Genomic DNA, 1,231 nt, shown 5'->3' on the forward strand with positions numbered 1-1,231 from the left:
TACATGAATGGGGAGTGAAGTGGGGCTGTTGACAGACACAAGAAACAGCTGACCCTGACCCCAATGAAGCCAGAAACCACTAGCCACACTGGTTGTTGCCCGGAAGTGCTATGAAGTGGGAGTCCACAGTCCCATGGTGCTGAGTGCTGGTGATGCCGGCTTCTTGGGGACGGGTGAAGTTCCCTGTTCCAAATCCTTTGCCGAAGGAGTCTTGCTTTCCCCAGGAAGGGCGAACCTCTCCAACGGTGTCCCACTCCTTGCCCACCCTTCTCCTCATTGTCGGTCCCTCCCACCCCTTCTTCTGAGTCTCCTCTTGCCAAAACAAACCTTCAAACCCAGTGGGTTTCTCATCCCTCCTCCAGGCAGCCCAGCTCCCTGATGCTCACCTTGACCCACACCTGCCACTCACCACCTGCAGGAGGATGGCTTGAAGCTCTATCCCAACCCCTCCCCTTGGCATCTCCCCGGGGCCTCCTGTCCCTCAGGTCCTCTGGCTCAGCATCTTCTCCCAGACCTGTTCCCACCCAAGCCAGAGACCCAAATACCCTGCTAGCTCTTCTCCTCCTCTTACCAGCTCTGGGCCTTCCCACTATCCCCACATCCCCTTTTCCTGGACCAGACCATCGGTCTCCCACCTCCTCCACAAGCCACTTAGGGCCCCCTGTTATGACCTTCAACTTGAGCCGCCCCTCCCACACTTAACACACACACACACACACACTCCCTGTTACCCTTGGGATAAACTCCCAGCTTCTCAGGCTGACCTGGGACACTCTGTACCATCTCCTCCTACCCAGTACCTCCTCCCACCTGCTCACACACACCCCTCCCCTTCAGCTCCAACAAATTCCCTAATCTGGGTTCTTCCCACCTCTGGACCTTGGCCTAGGCAGTGGTTCTCCCCACAGGGAATTTCCTCCCCCAGAAAAAGTTCATTCCTTCTACAAGGCACAGCCCCAAAGTCAACCAGCAGCCCCCAGGCTCCTGCCCCACCCCCAGGACATAGATACCCTGATCTTGGGAGATATTGGATATGTATTATTTAAACACTGTCTCTGGCTGGAAGAAATGGTGTGGCCTTAAGGGGTCCCCAGGGTGAGTGGGGGAGGGAGATTGAGTTGAATGCCTCCCTTGTCTTAAAGGGGTCAGTGCCAGGGCTGAGGGAGGAACCCAGGGCTAAAGGGACCCAGAGCTAGCAGCCTGGTGAACCAGAGGCAGCTTCCTGGAGGAG

The sequence above is a fragment of the Echinops telfairi genome, unplaced genomic scaffold (genome assembly GCF_000313985.2).
Source record: "Echinops telfairi isolate 266 unplaced genomic scaffold, ASM31398v2 ScPeMD7_7459;HRSCAF=8497, whole genome shotgun sequence".
NCBI lineage: Eukaryota > Metazoa > Chordata > Mammalia > Afrosoricida > Tenrecidae > Echinops > Echinops telfairi.